The sequence below is a fragment of the Dermacentor variabilis genome, chromosome 7 (genome assembly GCF_050947875.1).
Source record: "Dermacentor variabilis isolate Ectoservices chromosome 7, ASM5094787v1, whole genome shotgun sequence".
In the NCBI taxonomy this organism is placed as follows: Eukaryota; Metazoa; Arthropoda; class Arachnida; order Ixodida; family Ixodidae; genus Dermacentor; species Dermacentor variabilis.
The window spans coordinates 118,113,494-118,134,908 of record NC_134574.1 but is presented as its reverse complement, the minus strand read 5'-3'; the positions used below and the strand labels follow the sequence as shown (position 1 = coordinate 118,134,908).

Sequence of the window (21,415 nt, the reverse complement as noted above, 5' to 3'; positions counted from 1 at the left end):
CTCCGACAACGGGCCAGCTTTCCGCAGTAAGAAGCTTCAAGAATGGGCCCGTGATAGAGGAATTGCCCTGAGATTTGCCACACCCTACCATCCAGAAGGAAACGGCCTAGCTGAGAGGCTCTATCGGGATTTGAAAACATTCATCGGAATTTACCATGATTTCCGTGGAGGATGGAAGTGTGCCTTGGAAGCAGCAGTCAGGCACCACAATCATTCTCATACAAATGAGATTAGGATGCACGCCTAACTTTGCTGCATTAGGCGAAGCAACTTGGCTACCGGCAGACTATGACCGTGGAATTGTTGGGAAAGTAGATCTGCAGGAAAGGCGCAAGACAGAAGAGGAGCTTGCACGCTACAGATCAACCATGAAGAGACCCTTCGATCTGCGACATAGCTCGAAGATGCCTGTATATAGAGCCTGGAGATACAGTTTTAGTCCGGAGGAGTTTAGATGGACCAAAGTCCAGATTTTCTGGGCCCTGCACAGTGATAAAGACCATCAAGCAAAAAAGGAATTTTGAAATCGCTACACTATTTGGGACCGCAAGGAAAAACAGAAATAGCAACAGTGGGAAATGTCATACCCTATCATCCCAGGACGGATGAAAACCGAAGTCCGGGAGGATGTGACGTTCCGGAGAAGAAGACAGAAGAGACAAGAACAGGAGGGGAAGAGGAAGAAAAGGAAGTGATCAAGATGGATACCGGTAAATAAATTAGTGTATTTTAACTTGTACTTTATATAAGGCATTAGAAAAGACAGGCCTTATTTTCTGGTGTTAGGCGTCATTTACGTATAGCGGCGTTTGTTACTTACCGTTATGCCAAAGGCACCTAGAGTCAGCCGCGCTTTCTTTGCTTTTGTCACGAAGTCCAACTTTTTTGTTCGCGAGATAAAACGGGAAATGAAGTTTGTGTTGTCAGTTTTTGTAAGCACACGGTGAACCATCTTAATGAACAAGTTATCTTCCCTCCTCATTAAATGTCCTGCCCATGACCCCCCCCCCATTTCTTTTTCTGATTTCAACTAAGATCTCATTAACTCGCGTTTGTTCCCTCACCCAATCTGCTCTTTTCTTATCCCTTAAAGTGACACCCATCATTGTTCTTTCTATAGCGCGTTGCGTCGTCCTCAATTTAAGTAGAACCCTCTTCGTAAGCCTCCAGGTTTCTGCCCCATAGGTGAGTACTGGTAAGACTCAGGTGTTATATACTTTTCTCTTGAAGGATAATGGCAACCTGCTGTTCATGATCTGAGAATGTCGGCCAAATGCACCTCAGATTATTAACCTCACCTTCTGATTATTTCAGTCTCATGATACGGATCCGCGCTCACTACCTACCCAAAGTAGATGTATTCCCTTACCACTTCCAGTGCCTCGCTACCTATCGAAAACTGTTGTTCTCTTCCGAGACTGTTAAATATTACTTTAGTCTGCTGCAGATTATGAATGAATTGCTACGCAACAAAAAACATCCTTCCCGATGTTATCGTCACAATGAAAGCAATTACATTCCGGCGCAAACTAGAAGCAGGACTATATGCGCTTAGGCAGCGTGCTTTGGCTGGTTTCATTCATTATGTGTGTGCAATAAAACGAATAACGCTAGCAAAAAAAGTGAGTTTGTTCTGACATGAGAACACTGCAGTACGTCTGTCATGTTCCTTTTCTTTCCGTCTAATCTCACGTTTCTCCTCTGTTGACCCAGCGGTTTGTGTGTTTTTTATCTAGTTGGTTGTGACGTCGCTACTTCGCAAGTCTTGAAAAGACACCCGCGTAGAGGATGAGCTCTCAGTCAGATAACTGCTTCTACGTGAAAACATCTCGAACGCCAAGTCAGAGCGTAGGAATGCATCGTACGGAGTAAGCCCGTGTACTTCTGTACCTGCGCAAGTGTCATCACCGCAAGAGGTAGGGAACAACGATATCATCCGGCGCTTTTACCATCGTCACTGAGAAGAAAAAGTGGGTTTAAGGATATGTGCCACCGCACGAATCCGAGTGTTCGCAAGAGAGATGACGTTCTATGTGTGTGACAAGCTCAGTTTCCAAAATAACCGTCTGCACCAGCGGAACCCTTCTCTCCGCCTGCGCATCGCTCTACACTCCACCGATGCGATGCTGCCCTGCTTTGTCGGCTAAGGCTCGAAAAGGCCTTCAGCAAGTATTTTCTCTCTTTTCGCATTGCAGCGACCGTCAGTGCTTCGCCTGATGACTATTGTCGGGAGGAAATCATTGAATATCTTCTGTCCGACTTTCATCATCACAGTATGCCAAAAAAGAACGACAGCTCGCGAGTGCACTCACACTTATGCATTGGTGACATAACACCACTGCCAAGACTGTCGCGCCAAGTAAAGCGAAGCGCATATATGAGCATGTCACACTTTGCACATCAATACATAAGAGTGTTTGTTATGTTACAAGCAAGTATGTGCATATTATAAATCAAGAAGGGAACACAGTAACCTAAACGATGTTCCTAGTATGTCACGCATTATACGAAACGACACGGCGCTACTTCAGACGTTGAAGTAAAATGAAGATGCGATAAAGAGTTCGCGTGTCGTCGCTCTTCGGTCTATGTCCTCGCCCAAATTCGTGCTCTTGCGTTTCTGAAGCAGGTAAAACACAAGCGCTTCACGATTCGATTGAGGAACTAGTTCGACTGAGGAACCGTCACCCTCAGTATTAACATTGCTGCACTCAATTACATATTGGGAAACAATGATCGTTGGAGAATAGCAACACCCGTTGGTGGCTCAGACGTAACTAAGTCATTACTGCATTACCTGCTGTCAGCAGCTCACTTCAACCGTTCATAGACGTGGATTGTGTTTGCTCGTGTGCGTGCGTGCGTGCGACCATTTCCATTTATCCCGCGCGCTTTCTTCCATGCGTTCCCCTTTTCCAGCGCGGAGGAGCAAACCAGATGTGGTTTGGCTTAACTTACCTACAAGAGGATAACGAAAATCGAATCTTTCGAATACAAACGAACACGAATAGTTACCATCGAGTATCAAATCGAGTATCAAATAATCAAAGACTAAAGCATCCCTTTGTCCCAGGCATTTACAACCAGGGCGAAAAAAGCAAACTATGTACGAGGAACAAAGCATATCTTTGCAAGAGAGGATCACTAATTGTGATATGGAAAAAAAGAAATAAAAGAAAACTGCCAGAATAGCCTTTCAGCAACTTTAGAGTCTGGTTCCACGCAAGCTATCGGAGACAAAAAAATGGCCGCTCCAGGAATGTTCGAAAGAAATGGCTACAGAAAATATGACCAGTTTTGGAGAAAAAAAAAAGAACAAGCTGTTGAAGCACTTCATCAGAAAAAAAACATCACATGTTCTAGCGCCAAAAAAAAAATAAACCTACCATATTGCTACACTACCAAAGGCACTAAATTACAGACCACGATGACCTGTCACAGCTTGTCATGTAGGCTTCCGGAGAGAAACCAAAAACAGGCTGCACAACCTTTTATTGTGCGCACAGTTTCGATCACGTCTGTCGTTGGCTCACTACTGATAGCGTGAGATACTTTGTTTAGCATATGAGTAACAGTAAACAGGCTTTGTTCTTCAGCTTTTGCGAAATATTTTGTTAGTTTTGAAAATTCTAAAATATCAATCGTTTCTTGCCAAATACGAACACGAATATTTAGTAGAGCATCCGATTCATATTAAACCTAGAATATTATCCAAGCACTGCACCTTAGCTTTTTATTATCTTTCTTACTCTTCAACAGATGAAGAAACGCGAGAAACTAGAACTGACACTCGAAATATCCTACTTCGGCAAAGAGAAAGAAGAAACATGCGTAAGTGTATTCACCTGCATGCATATACGTATCGAGCGTAGGCGGAACTTGACGTGTTTTTACGCAGATACAAAAAACGCCGAGCCGACAGACAAAATTGTGACGCTTGCTTTGTTTATCAGTCACGTGCATCCAACCGGCATCCTTTGTAAACGAGTTATTTTCAATCGACGGCTTACACACCCGCGTGAGACATGTATCTCTCGCAGCGTCCGATAAAGACCCACTTCAATGTGCCGATATGTGCGAGAGCGGATTGGACACGAGTGTCTCTCGATATGTTTTCCTCCGCTCTGTGAAAGACAACGACCTAGTTTTGCGTGTTCGTGAACCATATTTGTATCTCCCGTGTCCTCAAGCCGAAAAGACTTTCTGGCTCACGCTCTTTTCTGTGCCTTCGCTGTGCGTCTTCTGTGCATTGTAAGTATCGGGGCCAACACGTATACGTAGCAAATGCGGGCGTACGAATGCACATTGCGACAACTTGGGCGCAAAGAATAAAGAAAGCTTCCATGGAAAAGGCTTCTTAAAAACAGGTAAACATATTTTTTCTCAGTATAGCGTTTGCTGTGCGGTAAGCGCGTCAGTAAGTATAAATTAGGGTAGGACTCGCCACGTTTATTATGTTTTGGGACCGCTAAACCGTGTGGATGGGTTTTAGGTCGAATAACGTTTTTTTTTTTCGCACGGAGCGCATTTTCCGCGAGATTGAGCTACAGGTGGCAGCACCGTCGGAGCGTTAGCGTGGGTAGGCAATCCGTAGCGGTGGCTATACATTGAAATATATAGAGCGACGCTTCGTCATTAACGATTACGCATGATTATTTTGTAATGAAACACACTAACAGCAGTGTATTCATCATATATTGCCATTTAGCGTCCCAATTTTTTTGTATAAGAATGCGCAGAACGTTTATATTTACTGGAAGGAAGGTCAAACTGACATACTGGCATTCAGCCGCACATGTACTCTTTGCTTTAGCTCTTCTATGGTTCTTATTGTTTGTGTGTCGTTTACGTTCCGTTTACTCTATCATTATTGTTGCACGACTGAATACATCATATTTGCGCATCTCCCACGGGCTATAAATATGTATGCATCGTCGCACAGCGAATGCAAAGCCGGAAGTTTATGCAAACTCAACATCACCAATTGCCTTATGCATCTCGGTTATCTTGTTGTTACTGTTCTTGTTGTTGTTGTCGTTGTTTAGCTTGCTTTGAAATCCAAACCGGCAATCAGTTCAGTAAAACAAGCTAGGCAACTCCGACTTGAAGTACGTCAGTAGGGTCACCAAGTTGCTTTAGAGGAGATTTTTTATTACTGTTGTACTAATTTGCATCGCGTAAGCATAAAGCTGCCCTCATATGGTTGTGCGCGCGACAGCGATGCGACAAAGCTGTAATGCTTTGAGGAACTAAAATCATAACGTTATTTCACCTCAGATAATAATAGTCGTTGTTTTCCGTAAATCTGATCCCGCCATTCTACACAGCGAAAGAAATGTTAAAATCTGCCTTTTAACTCAGTCTCATGAAGTCCTCCCTCTATACGCAGCGCTGTCACACATGATCCTCAGCTATCACTCATGTTAGATTTCCTTTTCTTGCAGCGAATCAGTGCCAAAAATCGCACACTTCACTTGCGAGGCAAGTCTAGCATGGCGTAGTGGCATCACAAGCACATATTAAGCGAAAACATCAGGCATACCTAGTTAAGGCTCGTCGTGTAACCACCAAGTGAGAATAATGGAAGTATCGGTACATTTCCAATGCAGTTATTGCAATATAAATTCCACGCTGCGATATAAAATGACTACATATATAGGTTTCTTTTTTTTCTGCTGCTCAGTGATCTACCCACCACCTTTAGTTCCCGTTAGTTCTTTAGTCCACTATGTTGCTGCATCGACCCTCCCATTGAGTAGCAGCATACGAGGCAATCCAGCGACCCGAAGCGTGTGTGAAAACGACGCAGTCTTTTGCTTCAACGTGATCACATACTGTGTCATGACGTAACTACAACAAGTCCTGCGTAATGAAGCAGAAACTGCCTGCACAAAAGCTATCGCAATAAAATATTTAGGGTGCTGAGAGGCTCGTCAATATTTCTTGCTATGCTTTAAAAATCTAGCATATTCTTTTCACGGAAAAAAAAGGCACAGTCGAAGCTATCATGCCAGTAGCCTTAAGCTAGGGCATGCCATAAGTGTCCTACAATTTCTTTTCAGTAAATTATGACTTCACTGATTGTTGTGTTCATAGGAGGTTGTGGCCAAGTACTGCACCAGGGTGGCCAATCCTGCTCTGGTGAGGGAGCGCGTTACCGGTTCTGGTCACCGGGATCAGGCCACACTCCAGGCCTGTTTGTGCAATTTTATCAACACGCGGATTCTTTTTTTTTTTTTTTTTTAAATCCGGTGGGAAATTGCCGGCACCGTGATTCGAACCACGGACCTCTTGCACGCGAGGCGGGTGTTCTACCTCTACGCCACCACTTCACACTATCAATCAAGTGATAGAGAAATGTGCAGAATATAACCAACCCTTATATATAGCTTTCATTGATTACGAGAAAGCGTTTGATTCAGTCGAAACCTCAGCAGTCATGGAGGCATTACGGAATCAGGGTGTAGATGAGCCATATGTAAAAATACTGGAAGATATCTATAGCGGCTCCACAGCCACCGTAGTCCTCCATAAAGCAAGCAACAAAATCCCAATACAGAAAGGCGTCAGGCAGGGAGATACGATATCTCCAATGCTATTCACAGCGTGTTTACAGGAGGTATTCAGAGACCTGGATTGGGAAGAATTGGGGATAAAAGTTAATGGAGAATACCTTAGTAACTTGCGATTCGCTGATGATATTGCCTTGCTTAGTAACTCAGGGGACCAATTGCAATGCATGCTCACTGACCTGGAGAGGCAAAGCAGAAGAGTGGGTCTAAAAATTAATCTGCAGAAAACTAAAGTAATGCTTAACAGTCTCGGGAGAGAACAGCAATTTACAATAGGCAGCGAGGCACTGGAAGTCGTAAGGGAATACATCTACTTAGGGCAGGTAGTGACGGCGGATCCGGATCATGAGACGGAAATAATCAGAAGAATAAGAATGGGCTGGGGTGCGTTTGGCAGGCATTCCCAAATCATGAACAGCAGGTTGCCATTATCCCTCAAGAGAAAAGTATATAATAGCTGTGTCTTACCAGTACTCACCTACGGGGCAGAAACCTGGAGGCTTACTAAAAGGGTTCTACTCAAATTGAGGACGACAGAACGAGCTATGGAAAGAAGAATGATAGGTGTAACGTTAAGGGATGAGAAAAGAGCAGATTGGGTGAGGGAACAAACGCGAGTTAATGACATCTTAGTTGAAATCAAGAAAAACAAATGGGCATGGGCAGGACATGTAATGAGGAGGGAAGATAACCGATGGTCATTAAGGGTTACGGACTGGATCCCAAGGGAAGGGAAGCGTAGCAGGGGGCGGCAGAAAGTTAGGTGGGCGGATGAGATTAAGAAGTTTGCAGGGACGGCATGGCCACAACTAGTACATGACCGGGGTTGTTGGAGAAGCATGGGAGAGGCCTTTGCCCTGCAGTGGGCGTAACCAGGCTGAGGATGATGATGATGATGACTTCACTACTGCCTGATTCAACTTCGCAATTGCAAATTACGCCAAAATGTGAGTTGTGGAAAAAATTGAAGTATTTAATATATTATTTATTTATCTGGGCACCAAAATTTACAATGCACTTGCTTACCGCCTCTCCCAAAGCGCACTTACTATATGCTGGACTCAACGTGGACCAAGCTGCCTTACAAAAAAAAAAAAAAAGACCTACGACCTATGGTGATGAGACCTACGGTCTCTCGTTCGAAAACGCTTTACGCAGGCTGGTGAATTTTTCTGTGATGAATGATTAGCTAATTAGTCATGGCTAATGTCACAACGAAAAGCGAAGCCTATGTTACCCTTGTCATTATTAATTCATAACCGGTGTCTCGAGCCTGGCATCCTTGATGACATTAGGTAGCATGTGAGGATTTATTAGCAGCGAGCCTGCCCTTTTAAGTTCGCTTGTCACCTAGCGCTATGGAGCACAAAGAAAAGGGGTCCTCGCCATCCACCCGCCACGGCTCTGGGTGGCGCTGGCTAACAACCCTAGGGCTAGATCTAGTGCACGTAAACAGCCAAGTGGGTCGATGGACTGATGGCCTTCGCTGTGGTGTATCGCCCGCGTAACGCCAAGGTTGTGGCTCGGTCCCCACTGGCGAAAAGTTATCTTTAGTCCATTTTCATTTCTCCTTTTCTTCATAACGTTGCACATTTCAATTTCAACGGCACCTAATTACCTCCGAGTTACCTTTCGCTTCATTGCACCCTAGATTTTAATGGTCAGGATTTAAAAAACAAAGCAAACCCCTCTGTTCTCCTCCTCCTCATTCTAGCGGTCTCTGCATTATCTGGAGTGGTAGCTTATTTTTGTGAGGTAATAGGGCAATTGTTCTCTATTTTGAACACGGCCTTGCTTGTCGTTTGATATGCATCGGAATAAACGTACACTTGTTCCACACTGATCCGAGATGTTGCAGTATAAAAATGCAAGCAGGTACTCAAGGTTGAGCAGACTAAACTTATACGGCGCTTTTATAGGTGCGTGCAACTGGGTATGTGCCCCTTTTTAACGAACGTATTTTCAGTCAACTTTGTAAGGTGCCACTGTGTATGTGAACCCGGGACCACTAAGCATGCGGCACTGGGCATCGGAGAGCCCTTTAACCCCTTAAATGACTACTAGCATTCCTGGATAAGTGGGCTGGACCTGCGAACAACTCTCTCAAGGTATTTGACACTGGCGATGTGCCACCATTAGGTGATCCCCTCTGACACCAAGTTGGGTCGCGGGGTAATGGGCTGTTCCTGTGGGTATAAGTGGCCCAGTGCATGTACCATAGGGCAAATGCCACTCTTCAACCAACAAATTTAAGTGAACTCGGGTCAACAGTTATTACAAGAAGATATTCCCCGTGCGCTCACCCCGCATCCGGTCCAAACACATCGCAAGAAAAACACAATCCATTCGCTGCGGGAAAGTTATTTGTAAAAACAATTGTCTACCAAAATCACGCACGCTTCGCACTGAAGAGATGCGTACTGGCGTTTGGTCTTCTGTAATCTTTACCGAAAAAGTTATATGAATACCACAATTAAGCGCGCGGTGTGCATTTCCACTGAGCAGATTTCACAAGTGAAATGTGTGCTTTAACATGATAAGATAAACGCGAAAACGCTGTAACCGTCTTCTCAGGCGACCACACTAGGCAGCATTTTCTTATCAAGTTCTTATCTTAGCCATCTCCTAGCCAGCATTTTCGTTCCGCCGGAAGCGCCCATACTCTTTCTGTTTCGTCCATTTCTCGACACCTTGTCCTGCTGGGTTATCGTTGATGCTCCCTATTTCCTAATCCACACTGTAACAGATTATAAAACCAGTAAGGAAATTTTAGCGATTTGTAGACAATGCTGCAGTGAATACTTGATTGAAATATTTTCGCGAAGCATGCAGCATGGACCTCGTAATATCGCATAATAGATCAGATCTTATCCCTTGCTGGTTTCAAAGCTCCCCTTCTCCCACCTTTATTTTTTGTTTGTCTTTTTGCAGCCGTCAATGAATTCATATCAAGCACGAGAATACAAGTACATCACACTTTAGCCACTTCTCAGTTGCATCGAATTCCTACCTAAGGGTGAGTTCTGTATTCCTCCTACCGTTCTCTCAATATGGTTGTTTGAATTTTTTTTTTACTTTTGTCATTGTGATTGGTTATATTGTTGCAAAGCATTATTCTCGAGTCCAAGAGAGTTTTTACGATTAAATTCTGGTGGCTATCTCGGCGTTTTCCTGGCTCAAGGCTGAAAGTAGAACAGCATATAGGTGATTAGGTGTAGCAGTTTTAGTTTTAGTGGACTCAACCCGATGATTCGGAATATTAAAAATGTGAGGCCATGCCGAATGTAGTCCAGTCTAAAAAATTGCAACAGAATCCATCTCACGTTGACCAACGACAATGATCCGTTAGTGTAGAGTCAGTATAGGGATTCATTGTGTTCCCACCATCAATATGAGTTATGCGAGAATTGTATTGAAGCGGAACTCCTCTTTCGCGCTTCTCTATAAAAATCTAATATTATGAGGCGCCGCTGACGCAACGCCTGCACATGGCCTCGAAAATGTAAAGAAAGCTATAGAGACAATTTTATGGCAACAAAACGTAAAAAAAGCATTAGAAAAACTATTGTCCGGATTGAATCATCTGATCTAATCATACGAAGCCCAGCACTTTAGCACTGAGCCCCGCCAAAAGGTGCTAGGACACGAACAAATTACCCCCTCACACAGTTCCAATTCGTGGTTAGAAGTCGCGCAAAGATATATTATTTGCGCGCTCTCCCAGCACGAAATCTTACGCCTTTATGAGACAACAGAACATGTCCGCACGCAATATTATGCCCTAAAGAGCTACAACACCCATTTTCTTTTACAATTGCTGTTTTAACTTCGAAGAAAAAATATTCGCCTTAATCGCCGATCCGGAACGTTATACGGGTAAACTGCACATTTTGATAAACGTTTTACAGCGAAGCTGTCTCTGGCGACGATCCAGGGATTTCTTCACAATGTAACGTCGACAGAAAGCTATCACCATTAATGGCTTATACCTTCCAAATGCGATCACTCATACCCCCGTTAGGCAAGCACAACAAGCACACGGCCAAATGAAAGGAGCACTACATATATTCTTTCGAATCACGCCTACGACATACAGAACAAAATACGTTTCAATAAAGAACAAGCTCAAAACAAGCATCCGAACTACATAATTGATGATAAGGCGCTCCTGCGCCCACATGCAGTGCGAAGTACGTAGCTTTCCCCGCATGCGCTTCCCGGTAAATATTGCTGTTGAACAAGTTAATTGCCGCGGCGGTGGCAGCTGGACTGCAACATACGATGAAGGGAGTGGCCAAATTACAATTTCATACGTAAATTAAGAACCCGCCTAGGAAATGATTTGAGTTGTGACATTAAATTGGGTTGCCAAGTATAGCGAGGACTCTTGAAGATACGCGGTGTGGCGGATTCCTCCTCTCTTTGGTCCACTTTCTGTAGGTGCACAAAGTAGCGGCGCGAGTGAAGTCGCAGACCGTTGAAACGTCTTAGGCTAATAATTGGATAAAGTGCATCTAATAGTCACCGCGTGAATAATTTCAACCAACTTCTGAAGGGGTAATCATTCCATTTGTCGTTTACCTTAGATGTCCAACCACCTTCACAGCATAGATTGGAGACTATTTCTTTTTTTTTCGTTATTCGCATCAGAAAAACTAAATGTTATCTTAGTCTAACAATGTGTTCCAACCATCACACCTGTCACACCTTTTGTGACTGAGTCGCATATCTCAGTCACAAAAGCGTAGATGAGTGGGCCTAGCAGTCCGCGGTGACAAGACATATTCGTTAATTTACAAGGAACCCTATATCGGTGCTCGCCACTTCTTGTGCGGGCACTGTAAACAGCAGCAAATTGTATTTCTTTTTCAGAAACACTAACTCCAAACCTCAACTATGAAGTGCTTTTTCTTCATCAGTTTCGTTTATGATCGCGCCTGAACGAGCCGACCGCGTGTATACTGACTCAGTCCGCGTGCTATAGGGCACATCTTCCGAAGGAGGTAAAGATCTCGGCTTGTGCGCATAACGAACATGAAAAGTGTGCATATTTGAGGTCCACAAGTATTACTATTTTTTCACAATTTTTTCTACCTCCGTCTCTCTCTCTTAGTACAATGACCCAGGTAGATGCGCATGGCTTGTGTCAGCCTTGTGATCGGCGCAATTATGTCGTTCAGCGGCGCGCTTCACCGGGTCCATTTTAACAAGTTGGAAAAACAACTGGGTTTGTTTATTCCCTGTCCACTCCACAATATTGCGACATTATGTTGTCATTTGTCGCATCATCGATACGAGAAAACGAGATAGCATCGTTACAAGAACACGCTACGCACGTGAATCCGGCATAAGTGAGGTGAACCAATACGATGTGTAAACATGCAAGCAGCTGTGAACAATAAATACCCCTTGACGCCAGGACGATAAAAAATGCAGCATACCCAATGACTTGCAATGCATATACAACGAAGCTTTCGTGAGTGGGTAAAGAGCGGGCCCACGATTACATGCACGCACGTACGCTCGCACACACGCACACACACGCCCACACACACAACTTATAGTGAGCCCTTTCTTACGCAGAGTTCATGACTACTAGCCAGTACAAAAGGCGCCTTGAACGCATCATGGCTTCAGAGGCATCATGCACATACGTACACCACCCAATTTGCAACCCTTCTAACCGCAAAAAGTGTTCAATTTCTATTACCGTACCTCCGCAGATGCGCCATAGTTCTGGTTTATTGTAGTTTTTTTTTCTTTTGTTTTGCTTTCCTTCGTACGGCCAAACGCATCTAGCGGTGTTGTAAGGAACTCAGCCGGGCGCCTGTACTCCTCTGTGATTGGTTGGTCTACACGGAAAAGCAAGGCCCCAACCAGGTTCGCGAAACCTGGCGAGGATCGCAAAGTTTAACTTTTAACGAACTACTAAAAAAACCAGGCATTATCTACATTTGCATATTTTCGTTCAAGATCCTAGGCACCCTTACAGTCAAAAGGGAAATGCGTGAAACAAAAGTAATCTTCAATGTCACTTAAGCATGGGAGAACTGAGCAGCTCACGCACCTGTATTCCAAGCTGCGAAACGCAGAAGAGATTTACGACATTATATTGTTATTAAGGACACCAGACTACTTTCTTCCGTAAAAATTGTAATTACCATTTATTATTCAATAATGCCTGCTTCTTAGGTATTGAAACCAGTGTGAAAAGGAATAATCCAGTGCAGTTTTCAGCACGCACCAGGGAAGTCCAGCAATAACCGACGTGTTCATGCAAGCGCCAGTGGGACCCAGCTCTTTTCTGGATCGCGCGCTAGCGTCCCAGTGACTCGCAGAGAGTGCGAACGTGTCTATTTTGGTCCACTACCGAAAATAAAATAAACTCCAAGACGCTGGTATTTGCTATAGGACAGCACTCCGCTTCAGCGTGTCACAACTATCAAGAGCATTGCCTCTTCACTTCCTGCACTTCCTGCTCTGTTCTTATGATTTGGGTCGTCGGATATTTTTGGCACCATGTTTTGGTCAGGCCGCCGCCTGAATTTAAAGAATGGGGCATATAATGCATCCGCCTTAATAAATAAAACAAAGTATGGCGAGTTGCACGCAGTGAAAGCTCTCAAGACAACAATGTTAGTGGTCATTTACTCAGATTTGAACTCGTCTTTAGCGCGACTTTCATGAAAGTTTTTGCCTCATTGTCGTTTTGCTAGATTCAAGCTTCAGTTCCGGATTGCGCACTCTTCAGTTGCGTAAGGTTGTGATCAAACCACAGTCTGTCGCACACCTTGCAGGTGTGGTTGCAGTCACTGTCAAGGAATTTGTTCTTGACCCGGCCATCGGCACCCTCATTGGGACGAATCTCCCTGCGTCGACGTCTCTGCTCGTCCTCCTACTCTCGAATTTGGGGGTTGGCTTGCCTCTGCTGGCGCATGGCTTGGGTCGCCTTCTTTTGAATGTTGGGGTTGGCTTGCTTCCATCGGCGCTTTGCTTGCGCTTTGCGCTCTCGAAGCTCGGGATTTGTGCGATGTCGGCACGGCCGCTGGCGCCGAGCGGAATCAAATGGAGCGAAATGGCGTGCGCCGGCGAAACGCTTACTCCTATAGTCCTCTCCTCTCGCCTCCGCAGGAGCACGGTTTGATTGGTCCGCTTGTCACCCCCCTCGCCCTCCCATTGGTCCTTTCCCATCCCGACAGGGCCCACGGAGGAAAGAAACTCAGGAGAGGCCCTGACGTCACTCTTTGTGAAGCGAAAGTGAAGCCGGAAGTTGGCGTTGCTCATGGTGTTGCTCCGCCTATCGGGCCAGCTCTCCTCTCTTGTTTACATTTCTCGCGAAAACTTGCCGCGCTCCGTGCAACCGTGCTGCTCGGACCCGCGCGCTCCGCAGCAATACTAAACAATCGTTAGCACGTTAGCATGATTCCGCCAAAGCGGGCAAAATTTACCGCGGATATTCCTTCGTCCTTTGCCGATGCCGTGGCGCGGTACATTGCGTACAGCGTTGCATGCGCGTTCATTTCACGAACTTTAGTTCCTCCTATGCCACCTGGCCACAGCAACCTCCGGTATAGCACGGTCCGAATAACGCAGCGCAACAAAACACAGAGACCAACGCAAACTTGGCCGCACGGCGCCTTTGCCACGGTACGAAACCTACGGAGCAACACGTGTGAGCGCACAGAACAATAACAAAGCCGCCATTCTGGCCCGAAAGGCGGGGCCACTACAGCAAAGAAATTAAAAAACAGCAAAACAAAGGAAAACCTACTACGTCATTTCCTCTGCACTTTTCTCCCAGCACGCGGAGGGGGTAGGGCCTCTCCTCAGTTTCCTTCCTCCATGGCCGGGCCCTTTCGTACCCTCGGCGCGCCCTCTGGCGATGAAATCCGGAACTAGCCCTCTGAGTGACACTGGGCCCCGGAAGCGACGACTCGAATTACAATAGCTCCGCTGTTAAAATACAAGGCCATGTGTTTCTTATCTTCGCTGTTAAAGGGTAGGTACTTGAACGCTGATTGCTCACACAAAATTGCGCACAAAAAACTCAGTGCACTTCCACTCTGCGAAGAACGATGACCAGCGAAGCTGTGTAGCTCCACTGTCAAAATTCAAAGCCATGTATTTCTTATCTTCTAAGTTAAAGGGTAGCTACTTGAACGCTGATCGCTCAAACAGAAATCGGCGCAAAAAAATCAGTGCCTTTTCACTCTGCGAAGAAGGATGGCCAGCGAAGCTGTGTATGTAGGACCCTTAATGGCGAACTGCATTTCTGCCGCAGGTCGGCAAGCTTTTACACTACCTTCGCGAGCGACACTCCTGTGGGTAATACTTAACGCCTCCTTCACCTCCACCGCGGGTCGGACCGGTATGGCACTATCTTCGGGATTGTCCCACGTATCAAAAACTTAGAATTCGGGCAAAGGCGATCTACCAGATCCTAGGCATACAGAGCTTAAGTGTAAAAGAGTGCCACATTACAAAAGTATTTAAATACGTTTTTAAATACGATTGTAAACATTCTGCGAAATATCAAGTTATGATAGTGCAGTGTGCCGGTAACTGTGTGCTCTAAAGAAAAATATCGTGTCGCGCAGTTGTGAGAGTATCAGCGACGCGAACTGGCAGCCTCTATCTTCCCAGCCTTCTGCATTTATTCCGGAAAGACTAAGCATTCTCCTCATGTGAGGCCATCAGTGCGTGTGAACCTAAAAAAAATGACACACGTCTTTAATGCCTGTCATTGTCCAGCCTTCTGCTTGATTCATGGATGCAAGGATACCACATGTCCTAACAAAGGGTCAGGAAAAATTTCATTAGTGACAAGGGCTGCCTACCTCGACTGTATGCTTTCAGCGATCACGAATACAACCGTGAGAGTGACAAGAATGAAGGACCAACTAAAGCAATAAGTTTTCTACACCTGCTGGGGAAGCCTAATTGCTTCAGCTTAACCTCTGGCCAGAACGTATGATGAGCACTTTAAAGCATGACCCGATGGTTTGGTCGATATGGAGCGCGGACCAAGCGCCGCAGCATTTGTTAATCCGTCCCTGTAAGTGTCATGGGCTCCTGGGCTTGACAGTATTGTCTCGGTGACACTATGCGAGAGCGTACTCGTTGAAGCAGCCTTAAAAAGCTAGGGCCCTGTCGGGCGCATTGAGAGGCTGTGCGGTCGTACTGCTCCCATACTCTTTAGTTCTCACATCAAATGTTTGCTTTGCAGAAGTCACACGCAGAGTTCGTTAGCCTTGTCGCCGAACTAATCTAATATTTGGGGTTTTACGTGCCAAAACCACTTTCTGATTATGAGGCACGCCGTAGTGGAGGACTCCGGAAATTTTGACCACCTGGGGTTCTTTAACGTGCACCTAAATCTAAGCACACGGGTGTTTTCGCATTTCGCCCCCATCGAAATGCGGCCGCCGTGGCCGGGATTCGATCCCGCGACCTCGTGCTCAGCAGCCCAACACCATAGCCACTGAGCAACCACGGCGGGTTGTCGCCGAACTGCGGCGGAGTCTCCAATTTACTAGCAAGTTTCAATAACGCCACTCGCATGCAGGTCTCGCGGACAGTGAGGTGAATGCTAGAGTTACTCGCGACGCCATAGAATTCACGCCAATAAATAACTGTCCTGGAGACCCTCAACTTCGTCTAAAACAAGCGACTTCTATTTATTTTCATTACTTATTCTCTGCAGGACACCAGCCTTGTTTCGCAAAGGGGATCAGCACGTAGAGTGCTTCGCTGTTGTATCTCTTTCGCGCAGAGTCACGGTTTGCTTCGCCATGGCCATACAATGTTGAACTCGCCTCGTCGCGGTTCTGTCTGACTTGTTAGAATCATGGTGATGTTGACTACTGTTTATTGTGGTGTCTTCGACTCGATTCCGAACACAAATCGCTCGCTGAAGCACTCCAGCGAGTAGCCACTCCACACTATAGTGTGAACAAAACTGTGTTTTTTGCATGGGCACTGGACATTCATGAGTGTGATGTCGCGACTCCTCCACAAGTTTTTAGTGATTTCACTTACTCTGTGATTGATGGGCTTAAGCAGACGCAATTCAGAGTGGAGCATTAGGGAGAAGAGCGAACATCGTGCGTGGCATGGCTAACGTGATGTGCCCTTGTGTAATGCATCACCTCGCTGTGCGCTTCGTCTTCTTTCTCTGTCTTTCACTGCGTTTCTTAATGGCGACGAACCTACCTTAAAGAGGCGCTCAGGTGCAACCATTACGTACAGGTCTTGCAAAGCGAACTCCGCCTCCAGTCAACATCCATCTCCTGAACGAATATCGAAAAGTCATAATTAAGCACGGCGCTGGGCCCGGCGCCATTCCCTAATATGCTTATAGCACAAGTCAACAGATAGCATAAAGCTGTGCACGGGGCAGGGTCACGGCAAAAAAATATTAATAGTGCCTTTATCGTGATTGAATCCATATTCAAACCATCTCGTATGGACGACGAGCTCTCCTCGTAGACCGAAGACCGCAAGGAAAGAATGGTTGTTTGGTGGTCACCAATTGAAGGTCGCGATCTGCGAAAAATACCTGGGGAGCTGGTTGAGCTGCTAATTTGACCTAAGAATTACAAAGAAAGGAGATCGCGAACAAAGGTGCTGCTGGGGCCGACAAGCTCAAGCGCCGAATTTTGAAGGCGTCAAGGATGCCGCAACTGCCAGAGGAGCACAGGCAGATCATCGTGAGGCCTCGGGGAGGCCTCAACCATAAGAAGGTCAGCACAGCTATTCGAGAAGCGATCGTCGAGGTGTACGGACTTACAACAGACCAAGCGAAGGAAGACATCGTCTGGCCCTCTTTCACCCAAAATATCGTCACCCAAATACCGGACTCCGTTCATGCCGAAAGGTATGTGAGAATCATGTCTGTTGCACTCATGGAGGCGGAATATAAAGTGAGTGCTTATGAAACAGCCCACCACTCTACGTGCAAGGGGGTTATAGAAGAGTGAACCCTAAAGACAAAGTGTGATCACGAAATAGGTTGTGCATGAATACAACTCAAAGGCGTTGGCTGCACAACGTATCAAAGCTACGGGCTCGGTCCATGTGCATTTCGACAGATTCAGGGTGTCAATTTTCATCGAATATGGATCAACCCCCGTGAGGTGCTATCTGTAGAGGAAACAATTTGACGTATGTTACGCATGTGGAAGAATTGGACGAAGGCCAGACGTTTGCCCCCCCCCCCCCTGATGTTGTGCAGTGCAGGGGATGTGGTATGCAAGGCTCTGGGGACGGTCATGCCTGCTCGCCAAATGCAAGCTCTGCGGTGAAGATCACCCACAGGTGACAAGTCTTGCAATCAGTGGTACCAAATGCCATATGTAGTATGAGTAAGAGGAAGACAATGCTCCCAATTGGAGACCGAGACGGAATTGGGTCAAGCGACAAAGGAAACAACTTCGGGCACCGGAAGGCACTCATGCTCAAGAAGCACATCAAGATCAAGACAGAGTTCAACATCGAGGGGAAGAAACCGTTCCAGGTCACGGGAACCGTTCCAGGCGCAGCTGCGCTTGGAGGAGCAGGAGCTGAAGACAAATAAAAAAGGAGCCAGAAGCGACTAGGGCCAAAAAGGCCAAAATACTGTGAAAGTCAGAAGTGCAATAGCCTCGCAGGAACAAAGCAATGATGCCAGAGTAAAACAGTTGATCAGAGAAGTTATATTACAAAAGAAAGCAAATGAAGAACTTAGGAAGCAGATGCAGGAAAAGAACAAAGGCTTGAGGGTAGAAAGCGGCAGTGTGGCAATAGCTAAGCCGGTGGGCAGAAGTAACAGCCAGGAGGAAGAAGGCACACCAGCGCCCAAAAAGGGAGCTGTAGTCCCGGAGGGGGAGTCGATGTGCTTGGTTTTGGAGATTAGCAATGCGATTAGAGACCTAATGGACACGGAAGACAGCGTAAACCTTAAGGTGGACAAAACATGGAAGTAGAAGTTAATAGCCGAGAAAAGGCTGAAGAAGCTAGAGGCCCAAGGATAGGATAAGGAATATATGCGGTCGGAAGCCGAAAGCACTAAAACAATCTGAAGAGCGGTAGAAGGTACAGTCAAGAGAACAGTGGACAGGGCGTAGCAAGACAGGGGGTAACGGCAATAATAATAAATAGCAGAAAGAGGCTCAGTGTGTGACCGTAGAACTGCAGAGGATTTCAGCAAAAAAGAGCGCCACAAGCACAAATAATCAAAACGGTTGAAAATAGGCCCACATTAATAATGCTGCCGGAAACTCTAGCGGGGGAAATCGGGCTGTCCGGCTTTAACTCGGCCTGCAAAGGTAAGGAACCGCGCAGAGAAATTTTCACCCCATTTGACAAGAAAATTTCCTGCATAGAGCATGATTTAAAATTAGCACAAGTACAATTGAATACATATTCATAGAAATGGCACTAAAAAGGCACAGACTTAACGCGCAAAGTGTGTTCTGCCGCAACATATGCAACAGTCCCAAAGAAATGACACTGAGCTTCAGAGCAATATTTAACAAGGCCTTGGGGGGCAGCTAAAAATGCGCCCCTCATAATAGGAGAGGACTTCAACGCCCGCACCAAACTTGAGGTTACCGCTGGAGTAGAAAGAAATGTGAAGGAATCTGTCGTCTCGCCCTGGATTTAGGCCACTCTGTTATCACGGACACAGCCTATCCTACTAGGTGTGGCACTTCCCCGTGTAGCGACACTACCCCGGACTTATCCTTAACTTATAACTTACCCAGGGCAGACTGGATCAACTCTGGCGGGGACCTAGGGTGCGACCATTACATGCTACAGATAATGTTGGAAACGACGGGGGTGGAGCTCAAGAAGTTCACTTACATAGACTGGGATCAATTTTGAAAAATCAGAAAAGACCGAGCGCTGGCAGATAGAAAGGTGCACATCAGACTACCAGAGTGGGTGGCTCAGCTTAGCGACGACTTGATTGCTGCAACTAAAGCTATACAGACAGACGAAGAGGTCGAACAAATTGACAGTGGATTGACGCATTTTATCGAAGCCAAGCAATTCATTTCACAAAGATGGAAATCAGAAGGCTTAGACAGAAGTATTAGGAAACGAATTGCTCAACTCAATAGAGATACCTCGGATCACGCACAATATTTGCAGAAAGAAAAAATGGGATGAGGGGCGTAAATTTGTAGATCGAAGAATAAAACGTGGAGGCAATTGGAGTTTGCTCAGGCATCTCCTCAACGAAAAAGACGCTAAATTGAATAGAGGTACGTCAGTGGCAAAGCTGGTACACCAGGAAAGTCAGATTGCAAGCACAGAGAGCATAATGGTGCGATTGTCAGCTAAATATTTGCCTCTCAGGAAAGCTGATCAGGAAGTAAGTTATTCCGATTGCTTAGGGGTAGAATACAGCTACATGGCTCAGGAATTGACAGAAAGTGAGGTACGCACGGTGTTGTATGATTTCAATAGTTGGTCAGCAGCGGGACCCGGTGGCATCTCTAACAGATTGCTTAAGAATTTGGACAACAAATCAATAAAATATCTGACCACAAACAATAATGAATTATGGAAATATGGGGTATATCTATATATTAAGCATTGAACAAAACATGAAGTCATTTCTGAACTGGCATTGGGCGGAAAGCTCTATGAAGTGGTTAAAACCTTTTTTTGGCAATCGTTCAGCTCACCTTAGGTTCGGGGATATTAAATCAAAGAAGTTGGATCTCGATGACAGAGGGACGCCACAAGGGTTGCTCTTGTCACATATGCTTTTCAACCAGGCAATGTCAAAAGTGGCAAAGGGATTAAAAGGGATAGAGGGCATTCACTTTGACAATAATGCACACGACGTAACTATATGGACCGCTGAAGGAAGTATAAAATAGGCGGAAAGCAGACTTCCGAGCAGCATTTACGAGGTAGAGTCTATTTTAGAAGACGTGAGACTCAAATGACCTGGTAAAAAGTCTGAACTCCTAGTGCTCAGTAACAGGAGAAGGGGTAGAAAATCGAGGGGATATGTGCCCATGGGAAAACCCAGGTTTGTACTAACCACGAAGGCAGGCAAATATATTAGGCAGGTAGAATCCAATAGAGTTTTATGGTTATTCGTGGAGGCAAACGGGACAAACGAAAGAACAATACAAAACATCACAAGCAAGAATGAAGAGATAATAAGATTGCTAAGGAGAATCACTAGCAGACAAAGAGGGTCGAGAAAGGAGAGCGCTATGAGACTCGTCCCCGTTTTCGCCTTGTGCCACTTTTCATATATAGCGGAGATGCTCAGATATAGAGACAGAGCTAAACAAGATGAACAGATTAATTAAACGGCTTGTCAAAATCACAGTGGGGCTACCGCTTAACACGCCGGATAATAAATAATGAAACTGCGGCTCCTCAACACAATAACCAAGGTAATTGAAGCTCGACAAGGTGCCCCCACATAGAGGCTCTCTGGAACAAGGTTAGGAAGAGCAATACTCGAAGAGGTAAGGCGGTACCCATCTGAATCCAAAATTTCAGGTGAAGACACAGAAGAAATAAAAGATAGCATAAAAGAGATAACCAAGACGACTCCTTTCCCCAAAAATATGCACCTAGTGCACAACCTGGAAAGAAGAAAGGCAAGGGCAAAAGCTATCCTGCAAGAGATAGAACGCGACAGAGAACATGCCGCTTTTGTAGATGCCGCATGGGTCAGAGGAAAGGAAACCTTTACGGCAGTAACGTTAGATGCAGACGGTCTCGCTCGGGTTGCTATTACAATCATGAGTCAAAACATGACAGTCGCAGAACAAGTACCGATAGCATTCGCTTTAAGGAATAATAAGTGGATGCGAATACTCAGTAACTCT

The 21,415-nt window shown here is 45.6% G+C and overlaps 1 protein-coding gene across 4 annotated transcripts in view; it reads left to right on the top strand.

Annotated features, from left to right (window-relative positions):
• Positions 1-1,785: 1,785 nt before the first annotated feature.
• The window catches only part of LOC142587065 (monocarboxylate transporter 3-like), a 37,564-nt gene continuing 17,934 nt past the window's right edge, over positions 1,786-21,415 (top strand). Inside the window, exons 1-3 of one of the 4 annotated variants that reach the window (XM_075697952.1) lie at positions 1,786-1,916; positions 3,760-3,831; positions 9,504-9,588. The gene's annotated coding sequence lies outside the window, so the exon portion shown is untranslated. The other 3 variants (XM_075697951.1, XM_075697953.1, XM_075697950.1) reach the window with 3 other exon arrangements.